Source organism: Protopterus annectens, chromosome 11.part0 (assembly GCF_019279795.1).
Source record: "Protopterus annectens isolate FY-2018-M chromosome 11.part0, PAN1.0, whole genome shotgun sequence".
Lineage (NCBI taxonomy): Eukaryota > Metazoa > Chordata > Ceratodontiformes > Protopteridae > Protopterus > Protopterus annectens.
Window position 1 is genome coordinate 1,561,876,538 of NC_056745.1, and position 26,007 is coordinate 1,561,902,544.

Below are 26,007 nucleotides of genomic sequence, written 5' to 3' on the forward strand. Positions count from 1 at the left end.
AACTGCCCAGAGTTTCATAGGCTGGTAAAACTCCTGATTTTCTGATGGTAAATAATTGAAGATTACAGTCAAACAATAATGCCAGATATTGATTTTCATTCTTCTCATTAATTCTTCAGAAAATGCATGTTGGTGCATAAAACGTGTTCAATTTACTTTTTATGTGAATTAGAGTACTATCTGAAAACACAGGACCTTGCCCCCACCCCCACTCATTAGTTTGGGTTTTCTCGAGAATTATGAAAGGTATGTTTAAGATAAATTTTGTTATTATTTATATGTCAGAAAACAGTACTTCGGTTTGCTCGTGCTCTGTGTTTTCCACGAACTTCGTCTGGAAGAGTAAGTATGGGCTAGACCCCCCCCCCTCTCTCTCACACACACACACACACACACACACACACACACTTTTAAAATTAGCTAGTTGCTATATTAACCCAAAGACACACACACACTTTTAAAATTAGCTAGTTGCTATATTAACCCAAAGACACACACATACCAAGAAATTACCGTTTACGTGAAAACTGTAATTTGTGAATAATCCCAGAAAGAAACATGCGTTTACAGATGCGCACTGGTCTGTAAACATACTCATTTCACTACTGCATGCGTCACGGGGATACAGACAGAAAATAACACTTGTGTATAACTTACCCTGTGTTGATCAGGAACTAAAAGTTTATCTGAAGATCTTGCTAATCAGGAATTGCCTTTCTCAGAAATAAAGAGACCATGGGAGTAGACAACGCGTCTCTATGGTAACCGCTATCCTAAACACACTATACAGCCTTATTTGTGACTAGAATGTCTGGCTGATATTAACCGGGTATGAACTCCGTGGTGAAAACGATTAAATGGTGAAGACGAATATTGCTCTCCAATCGGTAAGTAGAGCTGTAATTTGGTGTCACTTACCGGTGATTTTTTCCCAAAGGATTGCCAGTTAATAATTAACATAGTTGGCTTGCAGCCTAATAATGGGCCCGGTAGCTATTGGAAAAAAAAAATCAGTGTGTTTTTTCATTTGTTGTATTTGCCGTGTTAAGTAGTCTAGACATTTAAAAGTAATAATTGCAAGGTGACTGGGTGAAACTCGGTCATGTACTGTGCGGAACGTTTTACTTCAATTTAAGGGCAGTGGCGTTGCTGACTTGTCCCTTTCCTGCACACTTCCCAAACTCTTTGCACGAGAAATCTGAGCAAACTCAAAAACACTTGGGGGGACAAAGGCCCCCAAACAGAGACAAAGTTTAAATATTGCAATTATAAACTTTCTGTTGAAGAATAAAGGGGTTTGTGTTAGCTTGCATTTCCGATCTGAAATTCAAATGAGTGCCATCATTTAGTGATTTCAGTCCTCAGTGATTTGCCAGAAAACCACAATTTATGAGGAACAGACCAAAAATATGAGGCAAAAATCTGGACATTCTGAGAAAATCTGGACAGTTGAGAGGTATGGTTTCCTGGATACTTTAGCTAATTCAAGTCCCCAAAAAAATATTATCTGAAAAATAACAAATATAGAGTTACCAAGTGTCTATTAAAATAGGATTGCCCTGAACACAGACACTCATCAGATGCCCTGTACCCTTATAACCCAAACAATACTTCTCAAATGTCCTTGTTTTTTCAGGGACATCCCCGATTCTACCTCAGATTTTTGATTTGTCTGTCCTAAATTCTTTGCAGTTTCAGATCAAGATGATGGTTTATAATCAACAAATAATGGCAGTCACTAAAGTCTGAGATTTCTTTTACTTTAGAAAATGCATGCTAATTAAAGTCCTCTTATTTTTAACTGTATAATATCAGTATTAATAATATTAAAAAAAAAATACTGTCCCTGATTTGAGACTTTTGTCCCAAATTACTTTTCTTTCTGTCCGATTTTTGAGATAAAATCTTCAGAATCATGACACAAACAAACATTTGATGTTCATCGTATTTCACTGTTGCAGTCATTACACTTGGGTTATCCTGCTGGCAGGCTACCCGCATTCGGCCTGAATTCCAAAGTCCTGGTCCGGCATCGGTTGCTGTCGTCTCTTCCCTGATGTCAGTGTGCCAGGGGTATAAAAGATGCAGCCGACGCCATTTTGTTCAGTCTTTCTTGCGTGGTGCCCGAAGCAAAAGCAGTTCGCAAGTGCCGGTCGGCCGACTCCTGAGATTTTCGAAATTGAATTTCAGATCCTAAGTCTTCTATAAAGCTAAGTACCCCGTTGGGGAAACTTTTTTTCTTGCTCCAGACTGATGTCAGAAAAAGTTAACAATTGTATTTCTTGTGGGAAGCAAATACCTCATAAGGATTTTCATTCTTACTGTATTCCTTGCCTAGGCCCTGACCACAACGTAGCTAGTTGTTGGTTTTGTGCTAGATTTAACCAACGCACTATTAAGCGTCGGTACGATTTTGCTTTTCATTACTTTGGCCGAAGATTTAACTATATAATGCCGTCGGAACTACTGATGACCGGAATTCATAAAAAGCGCAAGGAAAAAGAAAAGGACAGGCATCTGAGGTACAAAACCGACAACAAAGCCTCTTTTAGGCCAGTCGCCAGTTTTCAGTGAGGCGCTTTCGCAGCCCCTGACACCCGCTACCTCAGAGCCACAGGCCGCGTCCGACTCCCACGTGGAGACAACTAGGCCTCTGGATACTCAAGGTATTGGGCCTTCGGAAACTAATCCCTCAGATGGGTCCGGAGCCGCTGAGCAGGCATCGGCTTCTGAGGGTGTTTTCAGACCTACACAGCTTTATATCAAGCCAACTTCAGCATCCAGGACAAAGACTAAAACAGTTTTAAAGACAAGGAAACAAATACAGCGTTCTCCAGGACAGACTTCCATGCCTAAGAAACAGATGCTCAAAATGGCCGAAGACCTAATTACTTTGATCAGGGGTTCCCATCCCCCTCCTGATAAGAGGCCTAGGCAAGATACTGAATATGATTCCTCTGATCAGGTTTCCATTTCCTCTGACTCATCTTCAGAACAGGGATACTCTATTCCTCCCTATGAGGATTCTGATGCTGAAGAATCTATTCCTTCAGCTTCTCCTCCTGAGGATTACTCGTTTGGGGAAACCCTGCATACCATGAGGGAGCATTTCCACTGGGAGAGCTAAGATTATTCAGATTCTACGAAAAGGCTCAGAGACTTTCTTCTACTACCGCAGCACAGACCTCTTGCTATTCCACCTGTTCTAGACATTGTAGATGGTGTATTTTCAGAGTCCGTCCTGTCTCCCGACTCTTTACCTCCTGCACCTGTTAAGCCAGACAGATACTACAGGGTTCCAGATTCTCATAAATTTCTGCATAAAAACCCTGCTGCTGACCCAGAAACTATTTCTCAGGGTCCCAAAGGGGTCAAGGCTGCTACTGCAAAAAACCCTGTCCCCTCAGATAGAGATTCTAGGGCACTGGACAGATGGGGGAAAAAGTTTACACTTCTGCTACCTTGGCTGTAAGGGCTTTAAATTGTCAGTTTCATATGCTTAAATATCAGCAATACGTAATGTCTCTGTTAAAACAGAAAATATTGACAAATTCTGAATGTTCTGAGAACAAGGAATTGCAGGATTTATTGTATGCAGCTGAACAAGTGGGAAAACATACTTTGCAATGTGGTTATGATTTGCTGGAGGCCTCTTGCAGGGCTGCTGTAACAGGTTCTGTTATTAGAAGGCATGCTTGGTTAAAGGAACAGACTCTGCCTGATCATGTTAAAGCAAAGTTATTGGATGCTCCATTACAGCATGATACTTTCTTTGGTGTTAAGGCAGAAGAGGTGTTGAAGAAAATGGAGGATAAAGCTAAATCTATGCAGACAGTGAAGGATTTCTTACAGGTACAGCCACCCAGATTTAGCAGGAACTGGCCTTCTAAAAATTGGTCCTTTCCTGTGTCAGACAGGCCACAAAGAGGCAGATACAGATGCCCTAGAGGCAGACAACAGCCCCAGGGCTCATACAGGCCCAAACAATGGGGTGCTTCTTCCTCCAAAAGCGGAGAGGACAAATCACATCCATATAGGAAACAGTCCCAATGACTTCCCTCTGCCATTGCCAAGCACTTATCTTTTGGCAGCACCCTTAGGGGGAAAGCTAGCACTATTTTCACAAAATTGGCACACGATCACCCAGGACAAATGGGTCCTAAATATAGTCTCTCAGGGGTACAGGTTCCACTTTCACACCCTTCCAAAGGCAAAAGGTATGCCAGACCTGCCACACAATCAATGGGCAGAGACACAAAAACAAGTTTCATCTCTCATGGACATGAGGGCCATTCAGCCAGTGCCACAACAAGAGCAGGGACAAGGATTTTACTCAAGGCTTTTCTTAGTACCAAGAAAGGACAAAGCATGGAGACCAATTCTGGACCTGTCTATTCTAAATACTTTTCTGGACATTCCAAAATTCAAAATGTTGACTCTACAACAGCTTCTGCCCATGCTGGGCAAGAAGGCTTGGCTTATAACTTTGGACCTCAAAGAGGCATACCTGCATGTCCCAATCAGACAATCTTGCAGAAGATACATCCGATTCATAGCTGGCTCAATGCACTACCAATTCTCTGCACTGCCCTTTGGCTTATCTACTGCGCCCAGGGTCTTCACAAAATGCCTGGCACCAGTAATTGCATTTTGCAGACAAAGAGGAATTCAAATGTATCTCTACTTGGACGACTGCCTTATTCAAGCAGAGACCAAAGACATTCTACTAAAGCATCTGTTGTTTGTAAAAAGATTACTAATTTGCCTAAGGTACACCGTAAACGAAAAGAAATCCAAACTAGCACCCTCTCGAGAGATAATATTCCTGGGTGCAAGCTTAAATACAACCAGATTTAACTCACGCCAGACAATCAAAGGCAACTGACTTCTTACTTAAAAAGCATGGCAACAAAGACCCAGTTATCTGCAAGAAAAATTCTGCAGGCTCTGGGCTACATGGCCTCCTGCATTCTGCTAATTCCATATGCAAGATTGCATATGAGGAAACTACAATGGTATCTAAAAAGTGTTTGGACTCAACATTGCCACAGCCTGGAATCATTAATTTCACTCATTCCCTGCCTGCAACAGGAGTTTCGATGGTGGGCACAGGCCTGTCACCGCAACAAGGGACAGCCATTCACTTTACCCACAGCCAGGCAAACACTAACAACAGATGCATCAGATTATGCCTGGGGGGGGGGGCACATGGCAGGAAAATGTATTCAGGGCACATGGCCCCCAAGCCAAAGGCATCTTCACATCAATCAAAAAGAGATGCTAGCTGTACAAAATACCCTGACAGCCTTCAAGGACCTACTTCATCCAGGACAGCTGCTGATAAAGATGGACAACACCACAGTTATGTGGTACATAAACAAGCAGGGAGGCACACATTCCTACCCCCTCTGCAGACAAGCCATGATTTTGTGGGACACAGCATTGACCTACCAAGTACACCTGCAAGCACAATTCCTGCCAGGAAAAACAAATGCTCTGGCAGACGAACTAAGCAGAAACCTCATGGATCCTCACAAGTGGAAACTAGATCCACAAATCTTCAGCATGATAACAAGGAAATGGGAATGCCCAGACATAGATCTTTTTGCCTCCCCTCACAACTGCCAACTTCAGAGATTCTGCACAAGGACTTATCACAAACAAGCATGGAAAGTGGATGCCTTGTCATTCAGCTGGAACAACCTTACAGTATATGCCTTTCCTCCACTGCCTCTCCTCCCCAAGGTACTCCTAAAGGTCAGACAAGAGAAGCCACAAATTATACTAATTGCCCCAGATTGGCCATGCAAACACTGGTACCCAATCCTAAGGAGCTTGTCCCAAGGCTCAGCCTGGACATTGCCTCAAATTCCTCCTTTACTGACCCAACAAAACAATCAGATCCTGCACAGCCAACTCAGAACCCTAAATCTAGCTGCATGGTGGATAGTGTAACCATTTGGAATACACCTGTCTCTAAAGCGGTTATGGATGTTATTTTGGAGGCCAGGAGGCCCAGCACCAGAAAATCTTATGCAGATAAATGGAAGAGATTCTGTGCTTGGAACCAGGCACAAGGAATTGACACGCTTTATACCTCAGATTTTACAATATCTAACTGAGATGCTGGACAAAGGCCTATCCTTTTCATCAATTAAGATCCATGCCTCTGCCATTTCAGCTCATTACAATGCAGACCCACCTATTTTTTCACATCCATTGCTTAGGCAGTTCCTCAGGGGGGCCAAAAATATAAGACCTCCAAGGAGAGCACCAATACCAGCATGGGACCTCAATTTTGTCTTGGAAAAACTCACACAGCCTCCATTCGAGTCAGCCAATACAGTTGAGATAAAATTCATATCATGGAAAACAGCTCTGCTCCTAGCAATAACTTCAGCAAGAAGAGTCTCAGAGTTACAGGCATTGATGGCTGTGGAACCTTTTATTATCTTCCATCCGGACAGGGTTTCTCTAAGGACAAACCCAACATTTATGCCTAAGGTGGTGTCCAGTGTGGATCTTAACCAAACCATTCATTTGCCTACTTTTTTCCCAAACCCACAGAATAAAGGGGAGAGACTTCTGCATTCTTTGGACATACACAGACAGCTACGCTTCTACTTGGACAAAACTAAAGCTTTCAGAAAGACTGAGCAACTTTTAGTGGCATATGCTGCAGGATCACAAGGAAAGGCTATCTCAAAGCAGACTATTTCAAAATGGATAGGACACTGCATTCGTTTCTGCTATTCACAACATGGCAAGTCAGTGCCTAAGGGCATTAGACCACATTCTACCAGGGCAGCAGCCACCTCAGCAGCCTTCCTCAGAGGAGTACCAACCAAGGATATTTTGGAGGCTGCAACTTGGACTTCAGTGCACACTTTTGCTAAGCACTACCACTTACCTCTTTACTCTAAATCCAGAGCAGGTTTTGCCACTGCAGTTCTGCAGGGCCTTATAGCCACTCCTAATTTTATTTAGACACAGCCGCCCAACCTCAGCTTTGGGATTCAACCCAAGTGTAATGACTGCAACAATGAAACACGATGAACATAGTACAGTTGTGTACCTACCATAAATGTAGATGTTCGAGTGTATTCACTGTTGCAGTCTAGGTTACCCACCCACCATCCCCCTTTCTTTGCTGGGACGTATCTGTACTTCTCTATCCTATACAACCTATGTGGTGTATTTGCTTGTAGATGAAGGTATTGTTTATTTTAGTGCATGCTTTTATAACCTGTGTTTTTTAGCCTACCCTTTTGGGGGCACCTGACATCTGGGGCAAGAAAAACTGAAGAAAATGGTGTCGGCTGCATCTTTTATACTCCTGGCGCACTGACGTCAGGGAAGAGGCGACAGCAACCGACGCCGGACCAGGACTTTGGAATTCAGGCCGACTGCGGGTAGCCTGCCAGCAGGATAACCCAAGTGTAATGACTGCAACAGTGAATATACTCGAACATCTACATTCATGGTAGGTACACAACTGTACTTTTCACTTTTTTAATTATTTCAAACTACAATAGAATAACTGTAATTTTGCAGTGTATCATAAAATAATAGACCCTGACAGTTTTAATTTTATGTTGTTTACTTTAGCTGAGGGCATGGAATATCATTTCTTGAGCATTTTAATAGGACCTAATGACATTGTAGAGGAAGCATAATATTTATACCTTGCAGCATTTAGTAATATGGTATTTTTGAGAATAACTGTCTGCGTGTGTGTGTGTGTGTGTGTGTGTGTGTGTGTGTGTGTGTGTGTGTGTGTGTGTAATATACCAGTTCTGAGATCACACTTTCAGAAAAGGACCAGTAACCTGATCCCGCACAGCACAAATCTTGTTTGACATTTTTTCAAAATTTTCAAATTGATTTAATGTGCTTTGAGGACATGTGCATTCAAGTAAATGATAGGGAACCACATGTGGGTGGTGTGTGTGTGTGTGTGTGTGTGTGTGAGACAAAACAATGGGTAACAAGGTCACACAGACAAACTATTCAGTAAAAACTGCAAGAAAAGTCAGTCAAGCTAGAGTTTCCACTGTGTGATACTTTAAACTTCATGGGATATATACAACTGACCCCATAAGGATATCAGGTGTTTCATCTACATGGCTTCTGAATGTCAATGATTTTTTTTTTTACTTTTTAAGTCTTTATGGGTACATTTAGACCAGTAAAGCCAAATGTACAACGTGAGTTACACCACTTGGGCAGAGACCTGCATAGTTGCAGGTGACATTGTGAGGAATTTTTTCACAGTGGTTAGGTGCCCTTAGCCTTTTATCTTTAAAGCATCTACATTTGTGTGGGGTGTCTAGATGTTTAACTTTTCCTTAAAATCTTTATTTAGTGATACTTCTAAGGTTTGAGGGAAGATAGGTGTAGTTGGCAGGGATAATTTTTTGTGAATTTTTTTCTCTTATGGCAAGACTGAAGGGTGGGAGATATAGCAAACTGCTATTTATAAGACCTTATAAAATATTACTGTCTGAAGTGTTTTGTCAATCTGCTTTTCCTAAGAAACAAGGGGCAGTAAGTAGACAGTTTAACATTAAAATATATTCACTACAATTAATCATAGGCAGTTAATCAAAACTAAAAGGTGTAAATCATCATGTGGTTGCATTCTCAAAACAGTGATACTACTGACGTTTCACAACAGATATTTTTTTTTTTTGCTGCAGGGGATAAGTCCTCTGCAGGCCCTGACATGAGGAAAACCCCCACAACCCTGAACTTTAAAATTTCCTACTCCGAGGTTGCACAAATTCCGAGAATATGGAGAAGGTGGTTAACAAAAATAAATTTCACTTTGTCCCACTTGACTCCACAATGCGATCAGTGTGCTGCCTTAGCTGTTCTGACACAGCGGAACATTAACTGCAGAACACTTGTGACCTTCCTGTTTCAAAGAGCTATGATAAATCGTAGCTTTCCCATTTATAAAGCATCATTTATAAGATATGGACAACTAGTGAATAATGTTAAGAGTCACCACAGACTCTGACACAAACCTGTCTGAAGTGATAACTTTGATCTTGATCTAAAGATAACTGCTACTACTCAAGGCTATGTGCCACTGGCAAGGATTAACCACAATTTTGGTGTTCATTTTTATTTGCAAAGCATATATATACACACACACACACAGAGAAAGTATGGAAGCAATCCCTGCTTCATTCTGATTTACAGAAATCTTGGGTACTTGGGTATAAACTGATAAAGGGAAATTGCAGGAAGCTGAAGGATGGCCTTGAAAGGCTACATGGCTACATATTGCCAAAATTGCTAAAATAAGTTTGCAATGATTTAAAAATATTAGAATGCATTCATTTCAGAAAGCAGAGAGAGATTTATGAACAGTCTACTATATTATAGAAAATGGTAGTCTACAAAATACTGTATTCCTTCATACTGCTTGAAGTATATAAAAAGGTTACCGTCCGCAGCATGGTCAAGTGCAAACTATGGACGAGTAACCTCAAAGAGGGGGTTGATATTATAGTTAAAGTGTTAACCTTACGTACACAAGGTACACAGTTTGATCCTTACCTTTAGCAGTGTTAGTAGCACAATATGTAGTATATTTGCATGTGCTATGGGTTCTACTCCCTCACCATGTAGCTGGATTGCTGATACTGTGTGGTTCTTTAATGGGAGGGAGTGGGGGTGTTGCACTCCTGAGAGTGTCCCCCTTTGGATTAGATGCTTAGTCCTTATGAACCTGTTCTTGGCTTGCCAACTATTCCCTATTTTGAGATGCATGGCTAGACTTAAAAAGGCCCTTGTGGTCGTTATCCTAGTAAACACCTATGAACCAAAGAGATTATCTCTCCTTACATAGCTTAAAAGGATTGTTCTTCTGTCCTTTGACTTGTGGATACAGCTACATTTCCAATTATGACAGAGAATTGTGAAAAATACAATTAAATAGATTTAAGCAGTTTAAAGCTAACTCAGATGTGAATGAAAACTAAGTTACGATTACTAACCTAAAAATATAACTTTTAAAGAAACGGAATAAGGCTTTCTCCAAAATAATTAAATATATTCCATACAGTCCATATACATCAAGCTGAATCAAGAGCATGCCTTGCCAAAAAAAAAAAAAGAAAAGAAACAGATGGACTTCTTAATGATTCTTCTCAAAATATGTGTGATTAACACTATAATTTAATAAGTCTAAAAAAAGACAAGCCCCCTGGATTTACTAATCTTCTGTGCAGGACTAGCTTAGTCCTACATGGAAGCGGCCATTTAGGAGCAGGATGGCAGCGCACCATGCATATTAATAAGGTGCGCTGCCCGAGCTCCTAGACTTACACGGAGCGTGTAAGAGTGCAGGGGGCGTGTCTGAGAGAGCAGAGCTCTCAGAATAAATATGCCCCTGCAATGTAGAACAGCAGAAAGGGGTATGCAATGAGCGAGACCGCTCACAGGTGACCTCATATTCCCACAACAGTCCCCCTTGTGTATAACAGCAACAGAATGTATAAATAAATTGAAGAACCCCTTTTTTTTAAATTCCGATTACAGCTAACAGTAGGTGCGCGGGTGTGCCCATCGCTTAGCTACGGTTAAAGCAGCTTAAAAGGCTGAAGAGGATAACAAGGAAGATGCATGCAAATGAAGCAGCATAGCAGTAGTGTAGTGGGCAGAGCATTTGTCTTATGAGCAGGCATTCCTGGGTTGAGTCCTACTGCAGCACATTCGATTTTACATGGCAAAGCACGTTATGACCAATATATTTGTTGCATAACCCACTAAGTAATACCTAATACATAACCCACACCTAATTCCTAATTCCTTTCACTGTAAAGCTTAATAATCACTGGTTATTTCCGTAACAAAATATTGAAAGTAGAAAGAAAAAAAAATTTTTTTCTTTTGTGTTTATATTTTATATTCTGTATAAACCATACTACTATGCCAGAAGTCTAAATCTCAAGATGCACGCACTCGAGGCCCTTCTCAGTATGGAGAACATCGATGTCTGTGCTGTAACTGAAACCTGGTTCAAGGCTCCTGAGAGCACCCCGGCACTATTAGGTTTTACCTCATATCATGCGTTCCGGCCCCAAAACCCGGACCACACCACAAAAGGAGGGGGTGTATCCATATTCATAAAGGATACCCACACCTCCAGGTTGGTGGCAACGCACAAAGCTTCGGAAACCATCCAGGTGCAACTAACCATAGGCAAAACTGCTCTACAAATTGTAGCATGCTACAGGCCACCCTCTCAAACTCAGGAACCCCACACAGCCTTCCTGAAGACACTGGAGGGTATAAATGTATCTCAAACACCATCATATTGGGTGACTTCAACTACCGAATATAGACTGGGAACATTACTCAAGCCCTAACTTTCTAGCCCAACGGTTCCTGGAGTTCATAAATTCAAATGCCATGGAACAGCTAGTCACTGTTCCCACGAGAGGAGAAAATATACTAGATCTCATTGTCACAAACATGGGGACAAAATGCTCCACACGGAGTATATCCCTCATTGGTGAGATCTGATCATAAACTAATCTCACTGGAAATCCACATCCGCCCCACCCCAAACAAAAAGACCATAGTGAAGAACTTCTCTAAAGCAAACTTCACACTACTCAAGACTGGTGTGGTATCCTTCAAGGCCCCTGAGCCAGAGGAAACCACAACCCAAGCTCTGGAAGCCCTTACAAATGCCTTCTATGAACACCTCCAGGACTGCATGGATCAGGCAATCCCAAATAAAACCAAGACTCTTTCCACAAAGGGCAAACGTCCAGTCTGGTGGACCCCAGCCATTAACAAACTTTACAATAAGAGGAGAAAGCTATTACATGATAGAACAAAATCCATAAAGGGAAGTCATCCTGATCATTATTAGTAAAAAAATACGAGCACTCATAAAATCAACTAAGGCCAATTTTGAGAGAAAAATTGCCATGGATTCAAAGGTCAATCATAAGGCCTTTTTCAGCTATGTTAGGAACCTGGGTGGAAACTCCCAGATATGCTCAGAATTAGTCCAAAATGATACAAAAATCACTGAACCCACAGACATTGCCAACATACTGGCAGACAGGTTCAGTGCAAACTTCACCCTCTCCCCTAAAGGAGAGATAACTATCCCAGCCAGTGTGGCCTCCCGGACATCTCAAATGCAGGTGAAAGCTGCTCTCTCTAAAGCTAAAAACACAGCATCAATGGGACCGGATGGTGTCCCCGGCTGTGTGCTACACGAGCTAAATGAGGAATTAAACCCACATAAGGCAGCTGTTTAATCTCAGCCTTACCACAGGATACGTGCCCAAGGAGTGGCGACGGCAACTGTGGTCCCACTCCACAAAGGTGGCCTCTCGGCCCTGGTAATTACCGCCCCATAAGCTTAACAAGTCTAGTCTGCAAAGCTATGGAGAGGATCATAATGGAGCTCATAAACAAAGATATAGGGGACTTGCAGACATTGGACCCGACCCAGTTTGGCTTTGTCAAGGGAAGATCATGCCTTTTGAACTTGGTCGACTTCTTGAAACAGTCACCAAGGCCATTGATGAGGAAAGGCAGTCCATACAGCCTACCTTGACCTTGCAAAGGCTTTGACACAATACCCCACTCGGGTATTGTAGAAAAACTACCAGCTTAAATGTAAACCCATATGTCACAAGATGGGTTGCAAACTGGCTTAAGGACAGAACCCACAGGGTTAGAGTTGCTGGCTCTGTCAGACTCCAAGCCGGTCACAAGTGGTGTCCCACAGGGCTCAGTCCTTGGCCCTATTGTTTGGCATCTACTTCTCAGAAGTACAGGCCAACATGGGAGGACTTTGGCTGACAAAGTTTGCAGGCGACTGCAAACTGGGCACCATAGTGGAAAGTGCATCGGACACGGATATCCTTCAGAAGGGACTCACGGAAACAGATAGCTGGTGCCAGAGCCATGGCCTGAAGTTAAACGCCAAAAATGTATAGTCATACCCTTGGGAAAAACAAGGTAACCCCAAGCTACCATATAGGTGGCAATCCACTAAGCACAGAAGAGGTTATCAGGGACCTGGGGACCCAGGTTGACAGTGGCCTTTCTTTTGACACTCACGTTGCTAAAGTGGTTAGAAAGACCTTCTACATTGCCCACCTGATCATGAACGGATTCACATCCAGATCTAGTGAGGTCATTGTTCCCCTGTATTCTTCACTTATCAGACCAATGATCGAGTACAATGCCCCATTCGGGATGTATCTCACCCGACATCTGCAGCAATTGGAGAGACCCCAAAAGTTCCTCACCAAAAGGATAGAGGGACTCCAAAATCTGTCATATGCTGCCAGATTGAAGAAATTCCAGCTCTATTCAGTCGCATACCGTCTGCTCAGAGGTGACATGTGCCTGACATACAAGGCCATGTCCAACCCGGAATTAATGGACATGCTCCACCTCAAAAAATCCAAATCCACCAAAACTACTAGAGCAAGTGACTTAAACCTTAGCACAGATATAAATAGGACGTGCTGGAGGGATAGATTTATCACTCAGAGACTCCCTATGCTGTGGAATAAAATCCCGGTCCATGTGAGGCAGAGCACCTCGCTGACTCTGTTCAAGAGAAATCTAGACCTGTGGATGGGAGATCGTAGGTTTACCCCGGGAATCATCTTTGTGTCACTGCTGGACAGAGGCACAACAAACTAATGGGCACAGTATTTTTTCATATAAGGGGTGGCGTAAGCCACAAAAATTTGGGCTAGGCTTATAAATGCCTTAGGGCAGATAGCCTAGTATAAACCTATGAACCTATGAACTAGAATGCCGTATGCTGACTTTACTAAAGGAATTGTTAATCTATACATAACTTATGTTTCTATGGAACTTATATCTCTGTGTGATATTCTTGTGTAATTTCTTTATGACATACTATTGGAGCTTTTCTCCCCGGGCCTCCACTGAAAATGGATGTGTGTCCAGTCAGACTTTCCCAGTTAACAAATGTAAAATAAAATAAAATAAATAACATATATTTATGAACTGGAGTACTGCAGTAAATGCACATGTGAGGTGTCAGTGTCATAATGAATAAGGCACTAGTAAGCAGGTTTAAGCACAAATAAGCAGTAGTAAGCATATTTAAGCACTAGTAAGCGGCCTTAAGCCCGTTTGCACGACAGTAAGCAATCCCTACACTGACTAAGCTATTCTAAAGCTAACTCTCTGTAAGCAGATGTAACGGCAGGTTAGCAGTGCTTACCATCGTGCAAACCCCCTTACAACTGCTCAAAAGTGCCTTAATCTCTCTGTATCCAACGGCCCTTGTTCTGCCATCAACAAAATAAACAGTCATGCAGGTCTCGAACCCAGTACCGTATACACCATAGTCCCAGTAGTTAACCACCAAGCCATCACATAAATACAGAAGAATGAGGTTGTAGCAAACAAGTCCTCAACATAGTATAACCAAACTGAACCTGTGAAAGGCATCAGTATACAGTCATATGTGCCATAACCCACTACAGAACATAAATATGTGAACTGTAGTACAGCAATAAGCCCAGAAGTGAGGTGTAATTTTAATAGAGTGGTGAAGTCCCCAATAAAACACAAGGACCCCACAGAGTGTATGTACACATCAATCAGGGATACCAAGCATACATATAAGGTGTAATGAATAATAACACAATGCCAAAAAGGCATTATAATGAAAGTGTAATGTAAGCAATGCTAAGTATTGCACAGGCCAGCTTAGGAGGTGTGAGCAATGTGTAGACCAGTTAACTCTTTGTGCCCAGTGGTATACCCCTTTAAACAATGCCAACCTTAGGTAAGCAGGTTTGCCCATAGCTTAGCCTTTTCAAAACCGACCAATCATGGAAAAGTGTGGGAACTCAGCCCTACTTAAACCCAAGAGGCGAGAATACATCTCATAACTGGTTGTAGCTTCCCCTTGCAGGCACTATGGCAGTAAGGGGAGAAGGAGTGCTCTTCCGGGCGCAGCGCTGGTGCATCCAGGAGTCCAAGGTCATGGCAGGTCTCCTAGTTAAAGACCATGCTCAGAGACTGCTGCAGGGCCAGTACCAGGGCTCCCAGTATAAGGAGGAGGCCTGGGACCGTCTCACCCACGACCTCACTAGTGCCACTGGCATACCCCGAACTAGTGAGCAGGTCAGGCACCACTATGCCGACCTGAAGCGGCGGAAGTGGGACCTCTTGGAGGAGTGGCTCTAAGTGGCTAGATCGTCAGGGGATGTTCCAGATGTGTGTATCACCCCAGTATGTGTGTAATAATTACCAGCTCAGGCATATCATGGATAGGTATGGCTAAAATTCCTCTTATGTCCCCCACAACTGCGAACCAGGAGGCCCACATCAGCCACCTGGCGAGGTTGCAACATGAGGCAGGTCAGTAATACTCCTGCATTTACTGTCATAGGAAATAAAAATATAAGTAGGAGTAAATTAATTGCTAGTATAAAACCTGTATTGTTCAAGGCAAGTACTGCATACACTAGAGAATATGGCAGGAAGAGTCTCATATTGTTTGTATGTCAATAAAAGTGTAATATTCTGACAAAATAGGTCTAACTGCTGGACTGCATGTGTATATTCTGGTATCATATGGTAATGCAGATTTGCAGTCATGTAATAGTACTGTTGTATTAAGCACTGTTACCCACACCATGCACCATAAATTGAATGATTAGGAATGCCTATATATGACAGGTGTAATCCCCAGAGGCCATTTAGTACAACTGAGAGACACATAAACAGTAAACAGGGAAAATGCAGACAACAAAAACTGAATAGCACATGCAACTGAGATGTCAACTGTTGTTTTTTAGCACACGCAGCCACGGTTTGAATCCTGCCAGTGGTAGTAGTCTACATACAAAGTCATACCCCACAACTGTATAGATATGTCCAGAATGTTCATTAAAGTGGCCCATATCTATTGCCTATCAACCTGTCCCCCTGGTAAATCAGTGGGATGATTCCAGATGTATAGGCAGCAAACAGGAAATACAACTGATTGACACACATCTATGACAACAAATCTGGCACACTAGCAGCTCCGCAATACCTTATGTGACGAAGCCATGTATGTCCCATTTACACCCCAACCTGTTAAGCAGTGGTCAGAGTGTGTACAGTAACAGAGTAAGATGTATGTGCATAATAGTAATGTGAAACCTGGTACTGTGTGTGGGAACATTCAGGTAGTGCTAATAAACATTCCTCCCACAGGTCTGTCAGATACCAACACTGTGCCCAGAAATACATGAATGATATGCAGTTGCTCTGAATAATGAGGTATTACACATCACTGTCACCCACATTGTCCTACAACACATAACTGTCTAGGAAATCTGTATAAGATTGTTGTTATACAAGGTCAGAATGCATAACTACAGGGGATTAATAAGACAGAAAGCAGATTGGAGATATACAGCAATATCAATATAGCAGACACAACTGTGATGGACAGTGTTTAAGTTGTAGCAGCCACAGCCATGATCTGAATCCTGGGAGTGGAATTAGACTGCATAAAGATTTATACCTCACAACTGTACACATGAGGCCAGAATGTCCAGTATATGTGCCCATATCTGCTGCCTGTCCCCCTGGTACGTCTGTGGGATGATCCCAGATGTGTATCCAGCAAACAGGGAATACAAGTGATTGTCAACCATCATGAGAACGCACCTGTCACTGTAGCAACCCCCGCAACTGTTGGGAGAGTAATATTTCAAATATGTCCGATGTACACTCCCATGTTGTCAAGCTGTGACCAGAGTGTGTACAGTAACAGAGTGAGATGTATGTGCATAATACTAATGTGTAATCCGGAACTTTGTGTGGCAACAGTCAGGTAGTGCTAACAAACCTTGCTCCCACAGGTACGTTGGATACGAACACTATGCTGAGAAATACAGACCAGTGTAACCTGTACTGGTACTGTTCCACACTGGTATTGTAAGAGATTGTGAGTGTTGCAGTTTCTCTGAATAATAAAGTATCACTGATCACTGTCACCCACACTGTGCTACACAATATAACTGTGTAGGAAAGCATGTATATGTGTGTGTCAGGTCACTAAAGGTGGAAGAGGGCAATAGTCTAGATATGTCCCGGCACACCGGCATGTGGTCAACACATAGCCAGAGTCTGTGCAAAAAGAGTTGGATAGCTATATGCAAAGCAACCCGGAATCCGGGAGTATGTTAACAAACATTCCCTCCACAGGTATACCAGGTAAGAGGTGTATACTGCAGGTAAATCTGGTTCATATGTAATGATGACAACAGCCATATCAGTGACCAAATTAAGGCTATAGGGTAGTGTAGTAAGACTTGTAAGGTACAGATAACAGCACTGACTAGGAATGTAATGTGGACTACAGGAATATACTACTTGTTAATTGACATCTCCCCCCCCCCCACCAAATCGCCAACAATAATCAACGTACCCACCCCAACTGGTATGTAATGACTCTGATAATGTCCATTTGTTTGATAAATATTTTCATGGTTCCAACATTGGTGGCATGGTGCCATCAATGTACCTGCATGCTCTTCTTATCAACACTGTGGTCCCATATATGCATGTGTTCTGTTTGCTATGCAGCTGTTCCATATCTGGTGTCTGGGTTAATGGGAATATCTATGCATGCTGTTATACCTAACCCTGGAATGTGTTGACTATTACTAACCCATATATGATGATGAAATCTAAACACTATAGCATGCATGGGAAGGCTGGTCCTAGCGGACCCACTTGTCTCACCTCAGCTGGCTGTGGCACCGGGCACCAGCATGTCTGGGGCCCAACCCCAGACCTCCCTGTCCGTTGGTCCTGCACCACCTGCGATTGGAACCGCCTCAGGGGATGGGTCTCACCTCAGGTGAGTGGGCGCGGACAGGCACCTGTCACCCATCACCAGGTCGGGGTTGTGGTGTGTAGAGCGATCAACGAGCAGTTTGGTGATCTTCTACGCCAGCTCGAGGGCCACGTGTCGCGATTAGAGAGTCAGCCTGGCTCTGCGGCTCAGCCCCCAGCACAGCCACCTTCGGGGCTGTGAAGGTGCACTGGTGACTGCCCATGGGTGGGACCTCAGTCCCACTGTTACCACTAGGGGGCTTCCAATATCCCAACACCCCTCCCCATCAAGATGTTTCCCCCACATGTGTCATATAATGCCCTTGTATGCGTCTTGTGTGTCTTGTCTGTTAACTTACCCAACCTATTTCCCCAAATATACCTACTACCCCTCCCCAACATCTCGCTCTCACCTGAAAAAAAGAAAAAAAGGGCAATCTGTTCCCATAAAAAAACTTGCCCCATACATAGTTGTCCATTTCACACACGTGTCCACTGGACACATGTAATCCGGTTTAATTTGCATCACAACTAATTATTGTTGCCCTCACCCCTCTCCCAGGGGTTTGAGTGTCCAAATCTACCTCCAAATTCAGTGTATATGCACAGCTGTTGCTGTAGAAGAAATGGGCAGCTATGGACCTTCCCTATACCCTTCCTGCACATCCCTAGCTATTTTCCCTACTGTCTTTCCTCCTTTGTGCTCCTTTTTCACCACTTTCCTATCAACCCTTTTTTTCTTTTCTTTTAAAGAAATTAGCGCAGAGGTAAGCAGGAGTAAGCACGTTTAAGCAGCAGTAAGCGGGTCTAAGCCTGTTTGCGCGGGGGTAAACAATGCCTACACTGGTTAAGCAATTTAGAAGCTAACTGAGTATCAGAAACTGTAACCGGAAGTTAGCAGTGCATACCTCTGCGCAAACACGTGCAAACCTGCCTACAACTGCTTTATAGTGCCTTAATCAGTCTGTAGGCAACGGCCCTTGTCCTGCCCAGCAACAAAATAAACAGCTTCTGCAAGGCTCAAACCCAGGACCCTTGCACACCATAGACAAAGTGATTTACCACTAAGCCATGACAGATATACATAACCCTGATGATTTCGAAAACATATAATCCAGCCCAGTTATTAAACAGTACAAAGAATGTAGTCCAACATTTAGATGTATGTGTGTGTAAATATATTAATATCTGAACAGATACAACATATATATATATATATATATATATATATATATATATACATATATATAAATATATATGAACATATATATTCATGCAAATGCTTACAACACATATATATGTCTACACCTATATGTCTACATATACACAGCAAGTTACATATATGTAAGCAGATATATATCTATGTAGGTATATACAGACATAGTTATATATATGTAAGCAGATATATATATATATCCATATAGGTATATATGGACATACATGTGTAGATATCAGTGGGAGATAAACTAAATCGTATATGTCCACATGCACCGTTAATGGAGTTGAAAGGCCTCAAACAATATACGTCTTGTACGAATGGGTATACCCCCCCCACAGCCAAACACATCCGCCCTGCAATACACTACCAAGTGTTGCAGATCCCATAACCAGGTCCTGACATGACATGGGCACATGATGTTAACAGTTCTACATCCCACTTGTATGATGTCAGGCTGGTATCGGTAACATATCATGCAGTACAGTCTGGCTCCCATAGGGAATGTAAAATGTGGAAGCTATCAACATCCTCAGGATACATATACACAGACACATATATGTAGATACAGATATATATATATATATATATATATATATATATATATATATATGAATACATATATCTAGATATACATGTGACTACGCACACAGACAGAGATATGTACAGTAAGATACTTATGTAGTAGGCGCACACAATATGGAACAGCCACTATGCCTACAGTTAACACCCTAACAACTGGACACTGGATGAGCCACCCATATAAATGGCATTCATTACCTGCAACATATAGCCACAGAGAGGTCATAGGATAAAACACCACACACAGGTTTGCAGAAATGGAATACATTTATTTGTGTACTATTACAGATTTATATACTATGTCATATAGCTGTTCAGACACTGACATCCATATAAACAGAGTAATGCAAGTGTGAAACAGTTATACTATTACAGTAGTCTGGAAAGGTCCACAAGTGTTGCTGTCCAGGCCAAGCCCTTCAAATCGTACAATAGTAAAGACAGACTGGGCCACAGGATACCACACAGTCAACAGTAAATGATGCAGGTGTATAGTCCAGCAGCCTCTATCTACACTCTCTACACAATCATTAGGTGGTAAAGACTTCAGTTGACCAAATGGGATGTAACTGTTACATAACAAGGCATAACTGACACCATCACAGGCACACTGGCAAACAGAACAGTCTGTATGGCAGGAGGCAGTAGGCCTGCAGTAACCCACTTTATGTAAGTAATGTCAAGATAGGTGAAATGTATGGTGCTGTACATCCAGATATCTTAAGGCAGCTCACCCCTGATACCCCCACATTTTGTAACAGCCTAGGTTATGTATGGTTCACCCCCCCCCCCCAAAACTCAATAATACAGGGCCATATACCACTGTTACATACACTGGCCCCTGGAGTGCATATGGGCACACATGTATTGTGTAGGTGAACCCGACACATATATGGCCCCAGCCCCACTGTATGTGTGGGGGATACAATAGCAGTGGACTGCTGGCAGTAATGGCAGCATGGTATACACATATGTGCATATGTATTACTATCTGTATATGTGTAGACATATAATGCTCTGTATATGTATATATCTGGGTGTGTATATGCATATCTATGTACATATACACACCCATCTATATATGTTGATATGTACATGTGTAATTATCTATGTAGATATCTGGATAATCATATGTACATATATATTCATCATATGTCCTGAACATTGGGTGTAGCCCTACGTCAGCCCCTATAGTCCCAACTTTGTAGTGCAAGGGGATGTCAGGTATGTATAGCAGGTATATTAGTAGACTATTGCTACTGTAATAGGGATTGTCTTCACAGACATGGTGTGTGTGGGAGGTCACATCTGCTTTTCACATGTGCGTCATTGACTACTGACAGACATCCTAAGGACATCATAGTACAGTACTGCTGCAAGCATGTAATGCTCCTGTGGACTACAACAGAGATATTGGCCAATAGATGTGGACATTCTGACATACTCTGTACAGTCCAGAGGTATACACAGAACCCCTTAGTGCAGAACATGTGGACCAAGCCTGACAATATGGATGTTAACAGCCATGTAGATGGGCATAGCCCATAACGACTGGTATACATTTGCCCCCATAGGTTATGCATTCACACACCCCTGTCTGTCCTGACACATAACTGCTGGTACAGAGGTGCCATGGCCACATACTACCCACTAGATATTGACATTCATCTGTACAGCATCCCACCGCTCTGCCTGACATACATGACTGTTAAGGGAAGCCTGGCAGCAGTACATCTGGCAAGTATCTGGACATGACATCTCACTGGATAAGTACAGTAAGCTGCTAGGCATGTAACAAAGCACTGTGCAGGCTACAGGCAGACTGGCTCAACACTGGCCTACATCTCCTATGGGGGAATGCACATGTATGTGCATATATAGCAGGCTCTACAGGCATGTCACAGCACATGGTAAGAGACACCTGTGTGAAAGTGCATAACCACAACCAATGTGAATACAGCCACAGCCACATATGGTAAGCTAGCATAATATTACAGTATATGGACTATCTGTTCAACACCATCCTCATATGTGCCACTCACACACTAACCCTACATATACTGGGCCGCTACACAGTGTGGTCTGATGCCTGTCTGTGGTATGGGACATGTGTGTGTATGGCCCTACAAACATGTAAGCCAATATGGTAACATCCAGCGGAGCCGCATGTAACATCAGGACGGGACCTAGAACAATGACATCTACCACAGTCTGTACACAGGCCACGGTACATATTAACAATACACACAGTGTCGACATTCACCATATGTACACAGACCTCAGTACTGTACAAACAACCACAGAATGTCCAGGTTATGTCATCAAATATAACCCCTACTGTACATAACGTGTAGCAGTCTGATATCTCACTGGCTTATCAGATATGATGACACTAATTATGGTGTACAACACATATGCACCTCTTAATGCATGACATATGTACAAAGGTTGACAGGGTTGTGGTTGGAAGCACATACACAGGGCCAATATTGACATGTTGCAGTGATAACCTCATGCATTTACTGTTGTAACAGGGTTTGTCGCGTAACAGGGTTTGTCGCAACATATGTCGTATGAGGGATATGAAGTCAGTAACTGACACGGCTTTCACCATCTACAGACTGCAATCCTCACACTACCTTGTGCAGTTCACAGATACATGCTCTGCGGGTAACACATGAAACCAAAGGCACCACATACTGCCCAGTCTGCAAATGACCCTACAGAAGGGGAATCCTCATAAACATAGAACTGACGTGGCAGGTATTTATACATGTAGGACAGCCATATCCACACACACCCTGTTAAACCAACATTACTCTGATTGCAGTATAACAGCACTTACAGTCTGTAGCCAGGTGAGACACATCCCCCTCCTGTGTATTGGCCTGTTTCCACAGTGTATGTTGTCAGAGGTAAATCCCCAATCCATCTGAGATGCTGTTTGCCAAACAACAGATCAAGTTCCTGCTCACAGTGAATGAAAAGGCCCAACACCAACATGACGTTCCTGAATATTGGAGTGTTTCCATGCAGTTGGCTATAGGAATGTTACCACAGCTGTTCCACATGCAATCAGCTAGGGGAAGGCTGCAATTCGTGCAGAGGCCATCAGCTGATCATGAGCATCACTTAAAGTACACATGCAGCTGCCTAAGCAAAGCAGGTGTAGATCTCCACATCCACCAGTGAGGGAGTGAGAGAGGCAGCCAGAGGCAAAGACATGTCAGGGAGGGGTGGGAGACAAAAACTTAAGCATGTTTGTGTCACACACCTACTAGCACAGGGTATCGAACCCCTGACGACTATGTAGTCCTATCACAGTTCTATGCAGTTATTAGATGCACCACATAGGTTACCTGTTGTGGAGCTCTCAGAACATATATGTGATGGTGAGTGACATCTGCAACAGGGATATGGTAGCTATACGGTAGGTGAAGTACACGTGTCTGTCTGCATGAACAGATGACAGCATCAACACAGCCACACTCTCACAGGGACGCACACACATTGACACACTTGGCAGGGCCAGGATTACAACTCATCACTAGTGAGATTGCCACAACACATTACTGTGCAGGTATCACATGCACCACATGGGTCATACGGGGTTATATGGGCAAAGGGTATGGGGAGGTGTCTGACATCAGGCAGCATGCTTCAGTATACCAATAGGGGTTGTAGTGAGTGTGGATGTGATCATACGCATCATACAACACCCACACACAAACACACAGGGTGCCAGTACTGACATGCATGGGTGTATTTCCGCATGGGTATGTGGTGGTCGACTGTGTCAGATGGCCATACAAGGCTAGGTGATGGGTATAACTTGGCATCAGGCCAAATGACAGTGATCTGCATTGTGGCTCAGGGCTGTAGTTTCTGCATTTTCAGATGACCATACAAGGCTAGGTGATGGGTATAACTTGGCATCAGGCCAAATGACAGTGGTCTGCATTGCGGCTCAGGGCTGTAGTTTCTGCATTTGCCCACACAGGTGGGTATTGTATCTACCATCCAGTCACCTGGGTGACTATTGCGTGTGACCAATGCTGTGCATCGCTTGCAATGTATGTTTTGCTTAGTCCATGACATCGGCGGTGTCTGGGATGTGCACACCTCCCACATGCATGCACAGTGACATGTGGAACTGTACCTGGGGTGTCTGGCCCATGTTGTGTACACAGATTATTATCAGATGTGCCAGTCCTGGCCACCTGTGGCGGGAACTGGTAATGGACAGCAGGTTTACCCTACATCTACATGTATAGCATGGTAACGGCATTCCCCGGTGACAATGGCATCTCTCCATACAGGATGTTTTTAGGCATGGTATGTCCTTTGTGGGTCACATGTGATGGCACCACAGGTGTTGCAGGTGTCCAGTGGGGAACATGGGGAAGGTGCACTGTCTGCCTGTATGTGCCTATTGGACAGATGGACAGGGTGCCATGCCCTCTGTAGCCCACTGCAATCACTCTATAGTTATTAACAGTGGCCAATATGCAGTGTACTACCCACATATTGGCTTTTGCTTATGCATGTGTGTGTGTGTGTGTGTGTGTGTGTGTGTGTGTGTGTGTGTGTGTGTGTGTGTGTGTGTGTGTGTATGTGTGTGTGTGTATGAGACATGGGTTGAGAGTGTGCTCTGGGTAATACTGGGGTTGCTAACTGTGATTGCCTGGCCTTGATGTCACATGTATGGGTATGGATTTGCACCCCAGCCTCTTGGCTATTTAACATATTTCACATCTGTTATCCCTGTACGGTTTACATTGTGATATATACTTGGGCCACCATATAAGAAATTTGCAAAACCCACTCCACATTGGGCCCAGGTGTCACACACTCACACCCACCTCCACACAGAATACGAGTTACAAACACACACACACACACACCTGTCATGTCTGGGATTAGAATCCCTACCTAACTAGTTTAATACACTACATAGTTTTAGTACACGCCATGGAGATTACTGTAGTACTCCTTCCCCAAAGGTGTATATCACATTGGATGACATCAGCAGGATTGCCAAAGTAGGACATTCAAATTGTGAGTGTGGCTAGGCTAAAATGCATCGCTCCCTATACAGACAGTGACACACACACAAAACATCCACAACTGACATGTGTGGGTATAGAACCCCTAACAGAGGTCTATCTTACACTATAGCATGGAGCTGCTATAGGATGCACCACAGGGACTACTGGAGAACTCCTTCTGCAAAGGTTTATTTCACATTGGATGACATCAACAGGATTGTCAAAGTAGGGCATTCAAATTGTAGTGAATGTGGTTAGGCTAAAATGCATTGCTCCCTACACAGACAGTGACACACACACACACAAAACATCCACAACTGATATGTGTGGGTATAGAACCCCTAACAGAGGGCTATATCACACTACAGCATGGAGCTGTTATAGGATGCACCATGGGGATTATTTGAGAACTCCTTCCCCAAAGGTGTATTTCACATTGGATGACTTCAGCAGGATTGCCAAAGTAGGGCATTCAAATTGTATGGAGTGTGACTACCCCAAAAAGCATTGCTTTCTACACAGACACACACACACAAACACACATACTTGCCAAGTCTGGGATTAGAACTCCTACCTAATTTATCACACTACAGCAGTACACAGTTATGGCATGCGCTATGGTGATTACTGGGCTACAGCCTTCCCAGAGGTGTATTTCTAGGTGGATGACCTCAGCAGTCTTACCAAAGTAGAGGATTTCAATTGTAGAGAGTGTGACCACCCTAAAAAGCATTGCTCTCTACACAGGCAGAGTCAGACACACAGACACACACACACACACACACACACACACACACACACACACACACACACACACACACACACGCTTGCTAAGCCTGGTATTAGAACTCCTACCTAACTTGTTTATCACACTACAGTAGTACGCAGTTATGGCACACACTACAGAAATTACTGGGCTTCAACCTTGTCAGAGGTGTATTTCTAGGTGGATGACATAAGCAGCCTTACCAAAGTAGAGCATTTCAATTGCAGGGAGTGTAACCACCCTAAAAAGCATTGCTCTCTACACAGACAGAGACAGACACACACACACACAGTTGCCATGTCTGGGATTGGAACTCCTACCTAGCTAATCACACTATAGCAGTACACAGTTATGGGATGTGCCACGGAGATTACTGGGCTGCAATTCTCCCAAAGGTGTATTTCACAGTGGATGACCTAAGCATGCTTGTCATAGTAGGGCTATGGTGAGGACAGTGTGTGTGCATGGGCCATAACCCATTCATCTAAGGGTTGACATGCCACATGTGGCCACAGACTGGGTCA

At 43.2% G+C, this 26,007-nt stretch overlaps 1 protein-coding gene across 1 annotated transcript in view; it reads left to right on the forward strand.

Annotated features, from left to right (window-relative positions):
• Positions 1 to 418: 418 nt before the first annotated feature.
• The window catches only part of SMKR1 (small lysine rich protein 1), a 215,692-nt gene continuing 190,103 nt past the window's right edge, over positions 419 to 26,007 (forward strand). Inside the window, exon 1 of the mRNA XM_044088839.1 lies at positions 419 to 887. The gene's annotated coding sequence lies outside the window, so the exon portion shown is untranslated. The remainder of the gene's footprint in view (positions 888 to 26,007) is intronic.